This window comes from Anthonomus grandis, chromosome 4, assembly GCF_022605725.1.
Source record: "Anthonomus grandis grandis chromosome 4, icAntGran1.3, whole genome shotgun sequence".
NCBI lineage: Eukaryota > Metazoa > Arthropoda > Insecta > Coleoptera > Curculionidae > Anthonomus > Anthonomus grandis.
In genome coordinates this window covers 11471902-11493957 of record NC_065549.1, presented here as the reverse complement: position 1 = coordinate 11493957, position 22056 = coordinate 11471902, and positions in this window count along the sequence as shown.

The following is a 22056-nucleotide window of genomic DNA, read 5'->3' as shown; positions in this document are numbered from 1 at the left end:
TTTATCCAAAGCTCTTTTCCCAGATCTCTTTAATATCTCCTCTCCAGTTTGCTCTTCTGCAGATTTGTGGTTCTTAGTTTCCAGATCATCCAAGACAATATTAGTCAGGGTTTTCTTCCAAGTTCCAATCTAGGTCTAATACTACTTGTTCATCTTTTCTGACCAACACATTTTTCTTTTTATCTTCTGAGAAAATCACATTGCGTTTCTACATCATTTCTATCAGAAAAATATGCGAAACACTTTTGTAGTTTCTACAAAATGTTTGTAGTGCTACGTATGTTGAACATTTGTAGAACTACAAATGTTCCTTATTCTACAAAAATTCACGTTTTGCAACTAACTTCTTCCTCCTTTATTTAAGCAAATCCACGGATACTGGAGAGGCAAATTCCTGAACTAAGTTAAGACTATATTTTATAAGGCTTTTATTAAGGTGTTTGCTATGCAGTAGAGTTCTAGCGACCAAAACCAGTGTACGGATCTCTTGCTCCGTGTTGTTTTGATATATCTACGGTTCTCTTATAAATTATTTTCTTGCCCTGTAAAATATATCTTAACTCAGTATTTATTAATTCTAAACCAATATGCGTTCTGAGACGCTTATGTCGCTTACCTGCTAAACATTCTTTATGATTTGTAGCTTTAAGCTGGTTCAAAAAATCGATAATTTTTTAAAAAATCAATAAAATTTTTACTTTAATTTTGCGGAAAAAATTCGAGAACAAAGGGCTTACCTGACTCTGGCTTGAAGGGATGTCCTGCAAGGCCTTGCATTGGTTGTTTGGTAACACAAATGCCCAAAAGGGCTCTGCGGCGACACGCCAAAAAGGGTGGGTAGAATAAATCACCTGACTGTTCTTTAATACCCTCCTAAATTAGTCAAAATTTACATAGATTTACCGATACCAATTTACCAATGGCATATTATATATGGTACGGAGATCATGCTAAAACCATTGTCTAGGACAACACTTCAAGAAAATAAATTTACTTCAAGGTCACGCACCAACAATACGTTACACAAGTCTGCCTTAATTGAATTTTTACCATTTTATGCCTCGACCTCAACTTTACCAATACCTGCAACATTTAATGATGTAGCATTTCCATATCGAACAACTATACTTTCATTATCAAGTATCATTTTCTTAAATAACTCTTTGAGACCGTACATAATTATGCTCTGTTGCTTGACTATCTAGCCTGTGTAATAGTAGCTCTAGGATCCCTGTAATTACTTACACTTTTGCCATGCTTGTTAAACCAACAATATTGAATAGCATGCCCATCTTTTTTACAACAATGACAGTTCAGTTCTACTCTTATTTTTAACTCTTGGCCACCTTCAAAATATTTTACCTGCTTTAGTCCACTATTCTGCCTATAGTACTTCGTTGTCATTAAAGCAGATCCAGACGTTTAAGAATACCTCCTCTCACCCTCTGTCATAAGCTTTGATAACAACACACATATTTTGTTTCTCTCCGTGTCGACTCGTACTTCTCTTCAGTATCTTGATTGTAACCATTTTGTCACTAAGGTGTTCCTTTAAACTGCTCTGGATTTTCTCAATATGTATAGCCAATTTAGATCCCAGGTACCATACTCTAGACTAAAAAATCTTTAATGTTATAAATTCACACTTACTTGACATTCATTTTCGAAAAATTATGTGTAAGTTATTTTACATATCAGCAGAGGTATTACAGGATAAAACAGGGTTGAGAAATGTCTCTTATTGCCTATTCTAATACCTTTTTTCACTTTTATCTCCTGCTGGTTTTTTAGTTACACTACAGACTGCAGAAACATATTAAAAACGCCTTTTGATTTTAGGCTAATGACTGCTTGGAACTTCTAACTTGATCAGTTGTCTTCATTTACCTTTGACACGACAGAAGTTACATGGGTCTCCATTTTCTCAATTTACGAAAAAAAATCGACTCAATTGACTGTCCATCGTCTACGACTTCAATGCTTTGGAGTTTACTAAACAATTTTTATTAAAGGCGATAACTGATTTTCTATATAACTCTTGCGCTATTTATGACCTATCTTAAGGCGATTCTGGACCCATAACCTATTGGTAGTATTCATTTAGGTTCTAATCTGTGCCAGTTCTAAAACACTGCAAATCTGCTAAATAGGGTTTTAATGAAAGAAAGGTGAGGTGAGAAAAATGAAACAACGCCAATAAGACGAAGTAAAACCCCTAAGTAAAAACCCTATTCCTTGAAAAAAAATTCACACAGACGTTTTGTTTTTAAAAGTAATATATAACTCTATTCTTTCATAACATAAAAGGGCCTACACCCATAACCAAAGAATGCTACAATCATTATTTTATTGTCTATATTCTAACAAAGTCTATTTCACAGTCGAATTTGGCGACCAGCGCATGCTTAAAATGTTCGTTGACTAGCTAAAGTTTGAACGATCACAATAACACTCATGCGCATTGGCAAGTTTTCCACTGTGAGATAGACTTATGTCAAATTTACATTATAATGTTTCATATTACTTTCTTTTTTTGTTCTTGGCATCACAACCCTTATGAAACGTTATCACTATTGAGTTTTTATATTATAGAGTTTTCAATATTTTCCTTTTAATAGTTTTCCTATAATCGATCGATGCAGTTCGCACCCTCTACATTATCTTGGGAGCCCGACATTGTATTTAAATTTCTGTCAATTGCCAACCTCTGCAAGGTATAATTTAAGAATTCTATGATGGACTTCAGCGTCACCTTCCACTCAGTCTACACGTGTTAAGATTTCTTCAAAACAAGATTAACTCTTTGAAATCGACAGAAATGATAATTGGCATTCGCAAATTACATCACTCTATGTGACTCTCAGTGACCTTAATTTATGTTTTGAAGCATGACTTTTAGATGGCGCAACAAGTATTGATTCCAAAGATTTTTGGGGTTTCGAAATTTATTAGCAAATTCATAGTAAAATTACCTTTTTCTTTTAGAATTGTGTCTATCCTTTATTTTTTTTTTTTAGTTTAATATTTTCTATTCAAGACATTTAAGTCTATATATTTCAAGTTGAAATATAGTTGAAATTAAAGCTAAAATATATAGACATTGCTGAAATATTCCAGGCTTGTATCTGATACTGCATTCTTTGCAGATTGGATGATGTTTAACATTAAGAAAATATATTCTTTAAGTAGTGTAGAGTAAGCAAGGTAAGCAGAAGGTTGAATTCTTAAGCAAATTTATTCTAAAAGCACAATTTTGAATTCTTTAATTTGTTATAGGCTATTTGTTATTAGAGCATGACTATTAGATAGTGCCACGATATAAAAGTGCAACCGATACAGATTATTAACTTGTTAAATCCAGTGTCCTTATTTCATGTTTTGAAGATGACTTTTAGATGGCGCCAAAGGTACTTACTCCAAAAGAGAAGTAAGCATGAATATTCTCACAATTCTCTTATCAAAAACTATATCGGAACGCATAAATTTCTTAATAGTTGTACAAAAAAATTATTTTCAATATTTTGAGGCAAGTTGACAATTGACAGATATGACAATTGACATTCATAGTTAAACTGTTTTTTTTTCTAAATTGCCTCAATTCGCAATTTTCACTTTGCGATGCATTGCACTACTTTTTTCAAAACGGGACACAGTATACGAAAGTAAAATAAAATTTCAAGATTGAAATCAGTCTAAAAAGAAATAAAAAAATATAATCTTGAAGAGTCCTAATTTAATCCGTTTTAGACATCATGTTCCATGTGAGAGCACAGCAATAATAATAAATTGGAATTATATGATGCTCATCGTCCCTACTGACCATAATTATTTAAAAGAAATAACATTTCAAGGTGAATTAGTCAATGATTAAAAAACAAAATGTCATAGAAACCCAAGAAATCGCAAAGAATTTACATTTTATTTATTTTCAAACACGATTATTATTTTTATATTTTTTTTTTCAAATTTAAATGTAACAAACGTTGGTTTAATAATGTTTAAAACATCTAAGCACTTTGATAAAGAACTAAAGGCTTAATCAGAATTTTTTAAAAGGAATGTTCAAATAAATGAGAATATATTTGAGAAAAACAACATACAATCATTGCATTAATAATTAGAGTTTGTAACGAAAACATTTATATACAAACTATAAAATGTTTAAAGCGTGTTAACCATTATTTTAATTATTTATTTAATTATACCAGTTTTATAGCACTGCCCACGCTTGATACATCGATACAAGTTTTTTTTTAAACTTCATAGTGTTAATGAGAATTTAATTTGTTATAAAATATACGTTTTATGGAACCGGTTTCTTTCGACTGTAGAATTTTATAGTGATAATAGTTTTTTTTGTATTTGGATACATGAAAAAGGCGTTAATATGTACATATTAGTAAAATTTAAATCTCATTCATTTATATTAAATTAAGTATATAAAAAGCAACATGAGCACCCTATGTATTTTATGCCAATAAAAGACATGAAAGACCCGCTCGCTTTGCCCAGAACATTCTGGAAAATCATTTATTACCTTCATTCATGAATGGTACGCATTTCCGAAGTGTTACATTTCCTATTTTTGGAATTTATGAGCACTTAACGGGTCAAACAATGTTCTTTGCTAAATAGAGCAACTTAAATGCATCGGAGGCAGGATACAGAATGGCAATTAAAAAAAAAAATGACGGCAAGTCATCAACGTCGGACATAATATAATAAAATTATTGTAAAGTACGTTCATGATGCAACGTTGTCGGCTTACCTGGGATTTCTTGAACTACACGAAACTGTCGGTTCAATGCACACTTAAATACTTCAGAAAAATCTATTTTATGTAATCCAAATGTATCCAAAATTTAACCCCGATATATTATCATAATATCATAAAAAGTGAGTTTTACCAGTAGAATTCTGTGGATGCGACAATCGAAATTAAGCCTGCGATCTCTCAAGTCGCACAATGAAGTGGGAATTTAGGTTTTCAATTAATTAAAGTGTTTTTCTTTGAATTGTATTTTTATTTATTTTTCTATGAATCCTAAAGTTATTATGGATTATTTTACGATTTCTGCCAATTTTATTTCTCTAGAATTTGAAAGAAAGGACAAAAGGATATACATTTTTTATTTAGGATCCGATTCGCCTTTAATTAGATTAGTGAGTTTTTATATAAAATTCCTAACATTTTTTGTCAAGAGATTTATTCAATAATCACCCAAATTTTTAAATCGCTTTTTTTATCACATCACAGGTCCAACTTAAAACCTTTTTCTTGCCCTATAGTGGCGGCGTCCGTTTTCTTTATCGCCAGAGACGTAATCTGAAACCTTCAATTTAACTACCGTGAACATTAAACCTTTTTTTATGTACGGCATTTACCTTTAGAAGATGGTCAGTAGCGTTCATTAAAAATAATTATTATTTCTTAGAATAGTAGAAACCTGTTCTCAAATATTAGAAAAAATTGATTTTAAATCAGTCTTCGAACCATAAGTTTCTAGTTCTTTTCTAGATATGGCATAGATTGTCTTTTTTATCACCATATCAGAAAATCTCTCGCAGATTTCCTCAGTAACTCTGTCTTGATCTTTGATTTTATTGTAATGTTATTTTCATTGGATTTAGTCTTTGCAACGATTTATTTTTCAAGAGGCAGTAAATTCTTTCCGATCGACCATAATTTCATGTTATGAAGCTCTTGAATTTAAACATTTATCCAGGTGTAAATTCTAAATGTTCTTCATTATATATAATATTTCGTTTCTGTATTTGATTGATTAGCAGAGCTGTTAACGGCGCCACCAGCCTTATTTTAGTCTTTTTAAACTCCATAACTTTTTTACACTTTGTATAATGTAATGTTTTATTCTAAATTTCTATTCTGCAAGTCTTTTTCCTTAAAAAAGGTATATCTTAAAAATGTCGCTAGGATTTACCGTTCTCAAGATATTTGAACTTAAAACTTGCAATGCGCTCAAGAAAAAATTAACATTTTTTTACTTTAAGTTGAAAAAAAATTAAGTAGTCCGTGTCTAACAAAAAAATGAAAACAAAGTCACTGTCACTGTCACGATTTATGTTTTTTTTGTTACTGCGGCGCGTTATAGCTCACACGAGTAGTTACTTTATTACCTTTTATCGCGTTATTTTTGTTAGTTATTAATAGTTATTAGTTATCTAGCTAATAGTTATTAGTTAGTTATTAGTTATTAGTTTATCACTTTAGGTTAAGATGCCTAGACATCAATATTTTTCTAATTCGGAAATGCGAGATATGGCTTGTGTTTATGCCCAAGCAAATTACAGCGGTCTAAAAGCTTGTCGACGTTATGCGCAATTGTATCCAAATAGGAGGCAGCCAGATTTTAAACTCTTTAAAAACGTTTACCAGAGACTTGGGGAAATGGGTTCATTCAGGCCAAAGGGAGATGTTGGGCGTCTAAATAGACGTAATGTGAACCAAGAAGAAGAAGTGTTAGTCCAGGTTGCTGAAGATCCAGAAATAAGTGTAAGGCGTATGGTGGCAAGAACTGGAATTCGTAAGTTCTCAGTTTTAAAAATTTTTCATAGTGAGCGTCTTTATCCATACCATTTTACGCCAGTACAAAATCTTTTGGAGACAGATCTTCCAGCGAGATTAGATTTCGCTCGCTATATCCAGGAACAGCAAAATCAAGATCCCCTATTTATTAATAAAATTATGTTTACGGTTGAAGCGACTTTTAGCCGACGGGGAATTTTTAATTTTAGAAACAAACATTATGGGATATTGCAAATCCAAACCTCATTACTGAAAGACACTTTCAACACGAATTTAAAGTTAATATTTGGTGTGGTTTTATAAACAATTTAATAAATATTTAAACTTTATAGAAACAAAACTCAGAGATTATTTAGAAAATTTGCCTTTAAATCTGCGCCGAGATATGATTTTTATGCAAGATGGCGCTTCTGCGCATTTTGCTAGATCCGTGAGAGAATATCTTAATGCTAATTTCAACTGGATAGGACGTGAAAGTCAAAGACCTTGGCCCGCACAAAGTCCTGATTTCAACCCATTGGATTTTTGCGTATGGGGATACATGAAATCCATTGTTTACGAAAATCAAATAAACACAAGGGAACAATTATTAGAAAAACTAATTATTTTTTAAGATTCGGCGGTTTTTTAATAAAAGAATTTTAAACTGTCTTGAAACAAATTTAAATAATTATTTAGGGTATTTTTTTATTAATTAATCATTTAAAGTATAATATAGCAATTTAAATAGTTTAAAATATGGTTTTCATGGATGTCTTTAAAATCTTTAAATGTAAATATCTAGAAAAAGAGTAATCCTAGAGATATTTTTAAAATATACCTTTTATAAGCAAAAATGCTTGCAGAATGCATATTTAAAATAAAAAATATAATTATACAGGGCGTAAAAAAGCTATAAAGTTCAAAAACTACTAAAATGTGGCTGGGCGCCCTCTATGAGATAATTAAAAAAACCTAATAAAATTAGATTTGGCATATAAAAAAACTTCCAAATGCTAAATTTAGTTAAAAACAAAAAACAACTGCTAAAGTTATAGACAAAATGAAAAAAAAAACTTAATGTTTATCACCCTGTATCTTGGTTGCATTTCATTTTCGGACTAGGAAAATTTAACCTAACCTCATTATTTTTATGAGAGGAATCTGCTATATGACACACTGTATATCACGTTCTTCAAGCAATCATATAAGAGAAATTGTTGTATTTAATCAGGGATTTTATACTAGTTTTTAGAATATTATGGGAATTCAAGGTCATTTGTGATTTGTTACAGAAAAGAATGATTGATAAATAATTAGGATTCTAGGAATATCTTGTGATGAAATACAATTTTTCTTAAATTAAAAATAATCTTTTGCGTTTTCTAGCAGTCCTTTGTAGATCTTCTTTGTCAGAAATAATTATGTATGTCTTCCAAATACTTGTACGTGTACCTTTTATTCTTTTAGGAATTTGGAATAACTTTTCTTATTTCCAGGCTGCCTGGTAGGTCAGTCATCCAATGAACTAATAAATACTGCCTTGGTATTGAGAACTTCTGCAATGCAATATTTTTTTCTGTTTTTTTTTTTCATTGGTTTTGGCGAAGATATAAATGCTTCTATGAGAATATAAACACACAAAAATTTGGAGAGTTATTCAGTTTCATTTGATCCTGAGAGGTTGAGATCTTCTGCACTTCAGTATCTTTTTATTGGCTTTTTTCTATTGGTCTTGACGAAGTATTTCCATCAGAATATAAGCACAATATTATTGAAATAGCTATTCAGTCACTTGATCCTGCAATGTTGGGATCTTTTGCGACTCAATATCTTCTCATCAGCATTTTTCCATTAGTCTTGACTAAGATGGAAATGTCCCATGAGAATATAAACATAAGATTATCGGGACATTTATTCAGTTTTACTTGATCCTGAGATATTCTGTAGCTCACCAGCTGATTTCCATTGGCTTTGACGAACATAAAGTGCTCCTCTAATAAAATGTAGACAAGATTATTGGGATAGTTATACAATTTTACTCGATCATGAGATGTTGAGATCTTCTGCATCTTAGTATCTTCTAATCATTTCATTTCTATTAGTCTTGACGGGAGATAAAAGTGCTCCTATGATAATACAAACACAAAAAAATTGGGACAGTTATTCAGTTTCACCTTATCCTGAGATGTTAAAATATTCTGCAGCTCTGTATCTTCTCATCATCTCATATTCATTGATTTTGAGGAAGATAGAGTGCTTCCCTGAGAATATGTAGAAAAGATTATTGAAGTAGTTATTCAGTTTTACTTGATCCTGAGATGTTGAAATCTTCTGCATCTCAGTATTTTCTCATCAGCTCATTTCCATTTGCTTTGACGAAGTGTGCTCCCCTAAAATATAATATAAACACAAGACTACTGGGATAGTTATTTAGTTTAACTTGATTTTGAGATCTTCTCATCTGCTCTTTAATATTGCCTTTAAATATTGATGAAAATAAAGTTCTTCAAACAATCATACCATACAGGAAACTTAAATAATTCAAACTCAGAATGACTCAAATTTGCAAATAACCGTCTAATGACTCAGCGGGAACGCAAAAGGGTCGAACAAAGGGGTATAGCGCGATTTAAGTGGGCGTGCGATGATTTTATAAATTCAAAATCAATAAAGCACCCCTTTATTATATAAATGAAATCCAGAAACGGGGGTGCGAAATACATGAATTAAGTGAGACAGGCCGCACCTGGGATTTTAAATGGAAAGTGGGGGAATAGATGGCTATTAATTTGGTTACTGTTTGAAAGAAAATATGGGAATGTTTGACAATATTGCATATTAGTATATTAGTTTGATTTGATCAATTAAATCAAACCACAACATGCTAATATTTTGATTTGATTTACTTCATAGACATTCAGCACTTAGTTAGCATTTAAAGAATAACTAAATAGTATAAGTATCTAAGTAGCAAATAGGAATTTAATTTAAAAAGGAGAACAAATTAAACCAGCAGAGCGTAATCTTTTTAATAAAAAGAAGGCAAACATCATAAATTTTAAAACAAAATTATCACAGTAATTAAAATTATCCCTAGAAACAGAATTAAAAGTTGAAAAAACAAACCATCAATTTTCCTTGGTTTTATTGTGAGAGAAAGATACAAAACAACTAGGGAACTATATATCATTATTCAGTGTGTATTATTGGCCAAATTGCGAAAACAATTAAAATTCGACTTACTTAAAATCTGCCAACTTTAATTTTTTTTTCTTATTTAGGAGAAATAAGTAATTTTATTTTATATTAGGAGGTTTTAATCAATAATTAAATAAGCAGGAAAGGACAGGTGAGGTTAGGGTCAATTAGGGCACAAACAAGTAAATCACAATCACATAAGGGATACCAACTTTATTCAAATATCATAAACACACAATACGACAGTTTATCTTCTTGTTGACAGGTAAATATTTTATAAAAAAAATTAACGTCGTCCAGATAGGCATATAAATCTGGTTTCCTGTGACAAATCCCTTCTTGAACTCGTCTTGATGGGTCCGAAATACTTTTAAAGCCCCTTACACGTTATTTTTAGTGGTACACATAGTACCATCATCGACGAAGCAGTCCGGGCAGGTGGCTATAAAATTTTTTTTTCTTAACGTTTATATGGTTGCTTTCCTTTCAAACAGTGGCGTCGGGCTTTATATTTGAATTATAGGAACAAATACCAATATTCATATATTTCAACTGAAATATATAGACTTTGCAAATACCAACAATCTCGAAAAACTTGCCATTAAATGGTGATCTCCACTTATAAATATAAATGTTTCGAGTTTTATGATAAAAGTTTCGAGCGTCGACTTTCCTGAAAATCCAAAAAATAGCCAATTTATTCATCTTAAGATTTTCGGGCTGCAAACATTAAAAACCACAAAAAATTTAACCAAACGATTCGTATCGTTGCCAGTAAGAAAAAGTTTAACTTAATATAAGCTCGCAACTGATGTAAAATAATCATAAATTTTAAAATCGGTAATATTACTGTAACATTGGTAATTTATTTAAAAAAAAAAAGCTTTTTATGTAATACGGGTTTTCTTATCTCAAAACTGTAAGAACATTCCGAAAAACAACAAGAATCTTTTTTTAAAATAGTCAGAGTCAGAAGAAGGGACTACGCAATAGGCAAAAAAAATGGCAAATCTTCTTCATCATCATCCCTAACCTTGTCATCTTCTTTACTTTTATTGAGTCAAGTCTATAACTTCAAAACCGATATCTTCTATTTCTTTCTTCCTTAATAGCTTCTACTATTCCTGAAAGATCTTCATTTAGTAAATTATAATTATGGTTAATATAAGTTAGTTGTCTGGCCCTCCAAGGTAAGTATGTTTCTTCTTCTGCCGATAAATAATTCCATAAGTACTAAAGCTTCGTTCGGTTACGACTGTTGACAATGGTAAATTTAAAATGTCTTTAGCCAATCTATTTACTTTAGAACAGGAGCAAATTCCTGCCCACCAAACAGACATAGATTTTTCGCTGGAAATTACATATTTCTTAGCAAAAATATTACTAGCTCTAATTTTGTACTGTGCGATTGTTTCTATAATAAGATCTACTTATGGAGAATACTTTGGATGACGCCCTGTAGTTACATCGATGAACTCCATTGCAATTAAATTTTCAGTTTCAATTGAATTCTCGCCGTGTTGATTTGGTTCTCATAGGTAAGCGGCAAGATACACGAACCAGAAAACATTTTCAACCATAGTAACAGATAAATATAGACTTTATTTCAAAAAAGCAGGTTAACAGTTTCGAGATTGTTGGCTCGTTAGCTTCCATCATCGTGCTTTTACCCACTTAGAGATTAGCTGAAACAAGTCATAAGTTACTTCTATTTGTAACTAAAGTTCGTTTTGAAGCAGAAGTCTTACCGTATTTGATAAAAGAACATCAGCCATATCTGGCCTATCATCAAGTGCTAGACTTTTTAATGAATATTTAGTGTCTAAACAGCCTTTTTTGTTTCACCAGCAATTTTAAAGAGATGTTGGCCCCGTTTTGTTCAACAGGATTTTTTCAAACCTCACATGTAAAATCTTAAGCGAATTTTTCAACTCAACAAAGAATTGAAATTATGTTCTTTTTAAATTGTAAAACCAGAAGGTTTCGACCGTAGCAAATACAACCATAACTTGCTACTAACTATTTTTATGTTAGCTCTGTTCAATTTCTGATTTCAATTTCTGAGGCCAAAAATATTGCTAAATGTCTGTTATCTTCGGTATGTATTGATTTATAAAACACCGAAAGAGGTGTATTAATAATAAAATTAGATAAAGAGTCATTTCAGAAATTTGACCATTAATAAGCTTAAGATAGGTGCTTCACTAATTTTTGAAGAAACTGCAGTTTTTACTCTAGTGTATCGAAGGAGTGGATTTGACAACTGGTATGTTTTTATGCGCATCTCATTGTTTTAATACATCTAACCATACTTTTTTCATTGTCATATCTAAAGTGGCTCCTAAGACATAAATAGCCCTTGCGAATATTTAATCAATATTGTTGTTTTCTTGCGAGGACATGTGGTCAAAATACGAAGTAATTGTACCCTGTGATGCTATAGAAGTACTAGAAAATGAAGAATTAGCTGATGAAGCCACAGACCTGACCAGTGCAGCAATTTCTGAGTTTAATAATTCTCGCTGCTCCTGTTGAGAGATAATTTTAGTAGTATCACTCTTTTTTAATACCTCGGTCGAACTTGGCGTGGTGTTGTTAATACCGGAAACATTTCTTACAGAAAATTTCCCCTTTTTTAAGAATTTGTACTTATTTCCAAAGCTGCTGAATATAACACTCCCATGCCATTTTGATCCCAAGAAGACACCCAGAAATTTAACCTTATGAGAGTAGCTCTCCAGCAAACGGTGGTCTACATTGCTCTTTCTTAGGATAAAATATATTCATTACGTTTTTTCCCCATTCAGCCACAATTCATTTGCAAGACACCAGTCTTCGATTGGCATAATAGCCTCCTTCATTACACCAATATCTATTTGGGATACATGGTATGTAGTGGTGTCATCTGCAAAAAGGATTAAACCTTATACTTCCGGTAGATACGCAAGGTTGTTCATAGGAAGAAATATGAATTAGAAATAAGAAATAATGTCTTACCATTTGTGGGGTCAACACATTACCGTTAAAATGCGCTGATTGTATGTGTTTTGACAAGTATAAAGTTAATAATTGAATACTTCGTGCCTGAAACCATAATGTGGCTTTTTTTATCAAGAAGATCTTTATGCGGAACACAGTTAAAAGCCTTGGTCAAATCCAGATATGAGGCGACGGTATCCTTCGATAAAGCCCTATAAAACCTGTCTCATAAGATAATCAATTTCTAGAGTAGTACTTGTGGTACTCCTAAAAGTAAAACTGATTTTGAAAGAAGATATTGTTTTATTCGAAATGTGTAGGTATTTGTTTTTTCGAGACAGATTCAAAAACGTTTCATAACATTGACAACATTGATTTCCTTAATCGTTTGCCTTACCTTATTCAATGGCGACATGGGTAGAATTAAAAGAAACATTACTTTTATTTTCACAGAGATAATCTAAGAAATGGTTATTGGATGCAGGAATAGACTGATAAAGAAGAAAGAGGAGACATTTTTTGCTTTTTCTAAATATCTGTTTAAAAGCATGCGTAGTAGTTTTCATGATAGAGATACTCCGTTCAATAGCCTATTAAATATTGCTAAGCATAGAACAGAATTTTTCCAACGTTCATTTTCTTACTTATTACCTAAGTTGGCAGACATTTTTCGCGAACTGTCTAACCTTCCTTACTTAACATTTAAAAGAAAATATAAACAATATTTAAATAGCATAATTAAGCTTTTTGTTTAAAATGCTTATATAATTTATAAGCTTGTTCACTTTGAAATTATATTTATTTAATTAGTTTTTTAGTTTTCATTACATGTTAATTTTATTTTGTTTTTGATGCATTGTTAGTAGTTGCCGTGACTTATGTTAACCTAATGCAAATATTGCATTAGGTTAACGTAAGTTACGCTTATGCTTGTGTGCTCGGTTAATAACCGCTATGCTGAACTTTTCCGAGATTAAAATAAAGATCTTTATTATTATTATTATTATTATTACCAACGCTAAGGAGGATTCAGAGAGGAAAAGAGGTTATTTTTATATTTTGCTTTATAACCTAAGCTTTAGGCAGTAACTGATTTTAAATATTTGACACTTAACTTTAATTGGCATAATAGATACCATTAAAGCATAACAAAAATGGATACGATACAAAACTACTAGTTTAATTTAATTTAATTTAATTTCCTCTGATTTACTAACATAGAGCTTTGTTAACTTAAAATGTGATATAAAAAATTATTTAAAAATTGCTTAAAAATTTTGATGTTTTTTATGTTATGTGTAACTAGTTTAATTTTTTTTACATAATTATAAAGGTTACTGAGAATAAATAAACACTAAAGACATTAAATAGTAATAAATTAAGCTTCAAGTCCAGGTTTCAAATAAATTGGAATATAAGATCAAATGATTACATGTATTTCGCCTGTACTAGGCATCAGATCTTCACTTTAGAAGAAAAAAACGCAAATAATAAGCTTAAAAACACTTAATTTATACTAAAAATACAAACTAATAATCTTATACCTGTAATATATTTTTATTCACAAATAAAGAGAAAAAAGCAGAAAAATAACACTACATGTTACGAGTCGAAATTAATAAACCAAGATGAGTTACTACATATTAAAACTGTAAACAAAATGAGGTTAGGTTTAAAGGCAAAAAATTCAATAAAGAATATATGAAAAATTAAAAATATTCTTGTAAAAATAGGAATTAATAATATTTAAAAAAAATTATTTAAATTGTGCCTACTAACCTGGGAACGAGACTGTTAATTCTGTGCAGCTTGTTGCACAATTCTTAATACTCGATCAATGGTTCTTAAAGGAATTTTCTTCCAGGAAAAGCGTAATTTCCTTCTAAATATACTATTATATTAAAATTATGTGCATTCTTTCATAAATCAGTCTGCAACATAAATGTTAACGTCAAGGCCCATTACGTCCATGATCGTCGGTTAAGACCACTTTATACCAATCATTCTCATCACGTACGTATATTATTTATTAAAAAAGGTCTAAGTACCCATTGTGCAACATTGTATAAAGTCACTGTTAATTGAACAAAGATTTGTTATAAAATGTCAAGTACCGAGCCATCGAAAGTAATGTTAAGTGCCAGTGCGGGCCCACAAGTTTTTTTACATAAGAGTACTTAAGGCCATCTGAGCCGTCAACAAAATGGACGACACCATATCGGTATTTTAATAAGATTATACTTATAAGACTTAAACTTTATGCATTTATTTTAAAAAAGAAGTGGTACTAGTCATGAGATTTTGTAACCCCTCTATGCTGTCGGCAAAACGACCGTATCATCAGCACAACTGGTATTGTTTACTTTTTTTGTCATTCAGGGATATTTTTGAAACAGCTGATTGATACCAGTACAGGTTGACTAGTATGTTGATATTTCTACCATCCAAGCCTACATCTTTTAGATGTTTTACTCTATCAAAAGCCTTATGGTAGTCAACAAAACATGCAAACAACCTATATACAGTTCATAAAACTGGAATGATATATTTGGCCTCTCCTGTTCCTACTGAAACCAAACTATGTAGGTGCTATTTACTTTTCATAGATCCTGTATATTCTTCCGTGTATGATTCTTAGAAATAGTTTCAGTAGATGGCTTATATGAGACTTATCATTCTAAAGCCTTCATACTTTTTACTGTCATGAACTGTGTATCTTATTAAATACAGTAGTAAGCCACTTTGTGTTGTCCTTATCAGAAAGCTTCAAGAACTCTATATTTATATTATCAGGTCCCGTGGATTTTGCTTCCTTTAACATTTTTAAGAAGAAGAAATATCATTTGTCGAGGTTTTATTATAAATGCTATAAAATATGCGGTAATAAAGTAAAAGGTACCACGAATGTTACGGATCTATATTCTTAAAACGTTTTAGAAACAAACTGAAAAGACCTAGGACGTCCAGGAGATAATTTTGGGAAAAACCTGCGTCATGAAATGTCAGATATGCTACCTAAATATTCCTTTAAAAAAACAGAAGTTTCGCAAACCATTTTCTACATTATTTAAAAATATTATTTAATTGGTATTTTATCGCCGCCATTTTTTGTCCTAATCACGATCATTTTGTGAAATTTAAAATCCGACACTTCGGCTTTGAAGAGTGATCATCAACTTGTACTTCCTAAGAACCAACGATGTCTCTATATATATATATATATATATTTTATAGGTACTCTTTAAAAAGAAGACTATCGGATATGCCCCGGTTTGTCTTACATATTAGTTACATAAGTCTTTTTCTGTCTAACATATTGTCTTATAAAAAATGCTAAAATAATAAATTGCAAAATGTATATAACCGTTGGTGTTAGAAATTCTAAAGATCTGAAGAAAAAAGGGTTTATTCTTATTTTTTAAAATTGCTGTTAAAAATAAAAATCTTCAACATTTTTATAACTTTACATATTTATTTAAAAAAAAAAACGAAATATTCTTAATAAAAATATAATATCCAAATATTTGAATTTTTGTTCTAAAGATCTTAAAGTTTAAAATGAAGATGCTGAACTAAAATCGAATCACAGTTTAAATTTAATTACACTATCTTGTTTAGAGAATGGATTTTCCATAAGTAACACCATGTTTTTGCAACAACCTTATTATTATAGACCTTATTATTATAGACGTCTTTATTTTTAGATATGACCAGATGGTGAATATCGGAACCAAATTAATTATATTCTGATCAATAATCGTTGGATATTATCCATTAGGTTATGTAACACGCTACCATACTCGGATTGCAGCTATACGAATGTTATACAAAATATAGCAGATCCAGCTCCCATAAATCCAGTTATTGCATGGAAATCATTCAGAAGATGTATTACAGATCGTATCACTCAATGTCGAACTATAAACCCTTTATGTGGTAAAATAGTGAAGATCATTGAAAGCTTCGAATCTACATGCAGAAGATAAAATAACTAAATATAATGAGTATACAAGGCAAATTTAAAGGTTTTGCCAAAGCAAAAACATTTACATCCAAGATATATCACAAAACAAACTAAAAACAATCTAGTGAGTATTTTGGTCTTTCGGGCCTTTTTATATGTTTCAGACTATCAAAGAAATAAAGCATCGTTGTAGTAATGGTGGATATTATTAAAAAATTATTAGATGCTACCCTTTAGGAAGAAATCTTATTATTTTCATTTTTAAATTATGCATTTATCTAGTTATTTTCCTTAAAATTATCTTTAAGCTTTCTCAAAGCTTTCAAAATATCTAAGAAGTCACATAACTTTTAACTTATTATTAACTTTTTAAAAAAAAATATGCTATTTAGATATTTTAATTCTAACTCAAAACTTTTAATTTATTTTATTAATTCTGCAAGTGTCTGTAATTTAAATATAATAAAAATTACAGTATATACAGTTTTTAAAAATTTTTAAATGTTACTTTTTATTAAGAGTTTTTCAATTCAGATCTACGTGTTCAAATAATTTTAAATGTTTGGAAACATATAATTTAAGACATCTACCAAAAAAAAGCAACAACTAACAATCATACCCATTTAAATTATGCTTTTTAATATTCAAAGGCCCTGACTACTTGTTATCAAGTAACTCTTGACTGACCAAGTATATATAAATTTCCAAGCAAAAATCAAATAATAAATAAATGCTTGTAAAAACCGCTAATATTGAGAAAAAATTCACCACTGTGAGGGTGTTTCTCATGGACTTCTTTACAAAAAAATGTTTGTAGAAACGATAGAAACTCTATTAAAAGGTAAACGTAATTAAACAATAGCCAGCAACCTAATAATGCTCCAAAGCAGCCTGTTGGAGCAAATAAGCAAAAAAAATCCTTATTATCGGGGAATTCTTTATGTGTGAATGCTGATATTTGTTCGCGTGATGTGAATGCAGATGTGATACCAAGAAAACTTTAGGTAAGCCTGAAATAAAGATGTCCGGCCAAAGAGAGCTATTATATCTAGGTTTTTTACCAAGAGGAGAGTGTCAACGGACGAGGATCCTCTCTAACAAGCTTGTACTCAACCTCAATATTACCATAGTCCAGCAGTTTCTACAAACGCAACAAAGCATTTTTCTATTTACTTTTATCAAAATATGCGTGGATTAGGAACCAAAATAAATGCCTTATATTCTGAAGTTTTATCAAAAAGTTATGAATTTTACCGAAATATGGTTAAATGAATACATATATGACTCAGAGCTCTTTAATTTCAGACATACAGTTTTCTGTAGGGAAATAGTAAATACGAGAGGTCAATGAAATTGTAAATTTCGACTGTACTAGTGACTGATATTTAAGGTAAATTTTAAAAATACTCGTATCTACTTGTTTACTGTCTATTTTAGCTTAAAATATTTCAGCCTATTTGAGGATATCTTATAATTAAAATTAAATTTAAAAGTATAATTGCTAGGCGATTTTAGTTTTTCTTATTTTAGTCATTGGAATTATAGAAAATGTGATAATTAGCACCATCAATAAACTCATATAATGTCCTTGTGAGGATCTGGAATACTCAAACATCTGGTCACCTGTGGCATCATCATTCGACATTATTATTTTATATTTTTACATTATTTTATATGTATAACTAACTGTAATCCTACGTCTCTAATATATAATATGTGATGGATTTGCAATATTGTTTTCTATGTCTATTTTTAGGTATAACGTTGGTACTTCCTGGTTTAAATTTTTTTGTTTAGTATTCCTTATTATATACTTTAAATTAAATGATTGTTTTTGAAATAAATAATTATATAGGCCAAGCTTTATAAGCCAAGTGGTTTAATTACTTTTAAATTAATAACTTTAAACTGATGAGATCTACTAACCTAAAAATTTAAGGGATAACTGTAGCGTAATTAAGACTTTTTAGTTCAAATGACTTCCCATAAAATATAACATCATTTCAACGTCTTTTCTGTTTAAACTATGCTTTATAGCGTTAAAATGAGTTGAGTTCTTTCGATTAATTAACTCTTAATCAACCAAACCTAAAAATATAAAGCTTTTAAAAAAATATAAGACCAAATTGCACTGTCCATACTTTAACAGCACAGTGACCAAAGGAAATATGGTTGAATAATGGTCACACATGACATATAGGAAACCTCCGCTCTATTCAAAAGCCTTAATCATTTGTAAGAAAAAGAAAATTAAAGGTTAACTACTCTTAGGACCCAAATGTGAAACATCTTACATAAGACCCATCATTATTATTTCACTGTTTAAAAGTTCTCAGAGGTCAAAGAGAGTTAAGGAAAAGCGAAAGAATTGTCCTTCTCCTATAGATTTTATGTCCTTGCGCAAACTGTAAAGTGTAAATAGATTCTGAGGTACTGACATAAATCAGAAATTCACATAAGAATCCTGATGAATTTCTGGAGCCTCACCTAGAGTTATCAGAAGCGAAAGAACTTGGAAATGGTAATAAGTCATCTTAGCTTTAGGTCTTGGACTAGGTCTAAAGAGTTTGTACTCAACTCATGCTTCTCTGGATTAAATGAAGAATCTTACAGAATATTAAAACATGACAAAAATTCTAATTGAAGCTGATTTGTCTCACATATATAGTCTTACCAAGAGTTATCAGAATCCAAAGAAGTTGGAAATATCAATGAGCTTCCTTGGTTTCACGTCTGTAGACTAGGTGTAAAAATGTTAGCTCATCCTTCTTTTAATGAAATGAAGAATTTCCTTGCAGAATATTTAAATTTCTCAAAGGAAATTCTAACTGGAGCTCATTTTCGTTGGTATAGATGACATTTTAATAAGTAATCGAGCAAACTTAAAGTTCGCTGTCAAAAAACGACCGATTAATGAATAAATTATGTCTATTGGATGTACTGACATGAACCAGAAGTTAACGTAAGGATCCTGAAAGATTTCCAGAGAATAACTAAAACTGGACACAGAACTTCAAAATGCTAATCAGTTATATTCGTTTCACGTTGAACAAGAGGTATTCTCTAAAGAAGCTGAAGAATTTCCTTTTAGAACACACATGGTTTTAATTTTTTTACTCGGATACCTTGCATTGTACTAAAAAAAGGTAAAGAATCAAATTTGCTCCAAAGAGAAGATTTTCTAGAAATAATTTTTGTTATAAAAAAAATCAGTGGGGTACTATTTTTTCTTCAAGAATATTAAAAATCCCGTACGAACCACTAATGAAAAATGTAAAAAATATTTCAAATTAAACAATGTCTTTTATTACTTAAAAGCCATAAACCAAAGTAATTAAAATGTTACGACTAAGAAACGTATTTTTTTTTAATTTTAACACTGTATATTTTGAAAACAAAGCGTTTCTCGATATATATTTGAAACAGCTCAAGCTGAGCTTTATCTCGTTCTGGGTCGTCAGAGGAATCACAATTACAAAAACACACCGGTCAAACTCAAACTTTTTATTCGTACAACCAAAATTAAAAACTTTTAGCGCATCACCCTCGCTCATCAGGGTCTCGATGCCGAGTGACCTCGTCACCGCGGCATGTACAGTTAACCGCCAGCGCCACCATCTCTCCGGCGTTGCCGAACATCTTTTTATTTAGCTGAACCGTATCATGACCCCCCAATTAAATCTAATTCATATGAACAGATTTAATTCTATCAGACGTTTTAACAAAAGCAACTTAGAAACTAACATTGATTACAAAATTTCACGTACAAATAACCTTACAACTAATAGGAAAATATTTATTACAAACTAATTGGTTAAGCCTTCTACATCTTTATAACGCTTGAGGTTAATAATATTTTGACATGAATGTTCCCTACCCATAGAATCACCAATGACGTACGAGTTAGGACCGTTGTGCTTCAAAACATAAAAGGGGCCGGTAAACAAAAGGAAGAATTTTTTAATGGTTCGATCGTCGGCAGAAGACTGGGCATGAGATCTAACCAGCACCCTATCACCAACTTGAAAAACCGTAGGATTTAATTTTTTATTAACCTTTTCCACGCGACGTTCAGCTCGGGTGCGCAACCTCTCGCGAACAAGTATTAATACACTTTCCAAATCTAACCCCATATTATCTTCACGTGGAAACGATATAAATTTTTCTATAGGCCGCTGCGAGGTTTCTCCAAATTGCAGAAACATCGGTGTAAACCCTGTAACTTCACTAACCGCAGAGTTTAAACAGCCTTCAATGAATTCGAGAAGACACGCCCACTTAGTATGTTTATCAAAACAATAAGAACGCAGTAGTCGGCCAATTTCTCTATTATATCGCTCCGTCATATTTCCCTCGGGAAAATAAACGGAGGTATGTTTAACCCGGATACTTTCTTCGGCTAATTTATTCGTCCACAAGTTCCCGGTGAACTGGGTCCCGTTATCACTTAAAATGCACTTTGGTTTCTGAACTTTTGGTATATAGGCCAGTAACACTCTATTTATGATAGCCTTAGCAGTAGCACGTTTTAAGGCATACAACTTAACGAATTTTGAGAAAGCGTCTACCAAAACAAGTAGTTGAGTTACCCCACCTCGCGACACTGGTAATGGACCTATTAAATCTGTACATACCAAGTCACCTGGATTCTCTACAATGACGGTATGTAATTCACCCCTACTTAGCTTAGAACATTTTGCCTTTTGACAAAGGTCACAAGTAGATACAATTTGACCGATATGCCGTTGCATTTTCGGCCAGTAGAAAATTTCTTTCATTTGAGCGTATGTTTTCATTCGCCCGAAATGCCCGTTTCCGATATGATGTGCTAAAATCAGATCTCTAACTTGATTCTTAGGAACACATAATTTGTACCCCGGATTCAGATGGTCTCCCCTCTTAAAAAGCAAACCCTTATATTCTCGAAACCATGAAAAGATCCGATACTCTTTCTCTGAAAAAATTCGCGGATCTCTATTAAGCTGCTCTAAAAAGTTAAATTTTTGTCGTATCCAAGCCTCCTCTAATTGATCAGCCCGCAGAGATTTTAAATTTTGTTTTAAATTATCGTAAGATTCCGATAAACCTATCAACATAATGTGTAGGTTCGAAGATTTTTCTGGGGTCAAGAATAAACTTTTATTAGGGGGATTTCTTGATAAAATATCGGCAACCTTATTTTCAACCCCCGGACAATGTTCTACTTTAAAATCAAATTCTTGTATAAGAAGTGTCCATCTAGTCAACCTAGCCGATTTTAATTTACACGTCATTAAGAAACATAGCGATTTATGATCGGTTATTACCGTTAATGCCTGCCCTAATAAAAGGGTACGCCACTGCCTAAGGCAATGCACCAATGCTAGCAATTCCTTTTCCGTTGTAG